Source organism: Ananas comosus, unplaced genomic scaffold (assembly GCF_001540865.1).
Source record: "Ananas comosus cultivar F153 unplaced genomic scaffold, ASM154086v1, whole genome shotgun sequence".
NCBI lineage: Eukaryota > Viridiplantae > Streptophyta > Magnoliopsida > Poales > Bromeliaceae > Ananas > Ananas comosus.
In genome coordinates this window covers 1,656-1,863 of record NW_017891532.1, presented here as the reverse complement: position 1 = coordinate 1,863, position 208 = coordinate 1,656, and positions in this window count along the sequence as shown.

Below are 208 nucleotides of genomic sequence, written 5' to 3'. Positions count from 1 at the left end.
AAGTATCTATAGAAATATTGTCTTCATTACGATATTTATATACCCTAGATGTGTTAAATTCGAATAAATTGCACCAGTAGTTTTCCACACACCGTTCTGTCCTTTCAATTTAAAACTTTGATGCTAAAATTCTAGACTCTTAATTTTTTTTTTTGATTTTGTATATTTACATACTATGCATTTATCAATTATTTGTCTCATCATATAT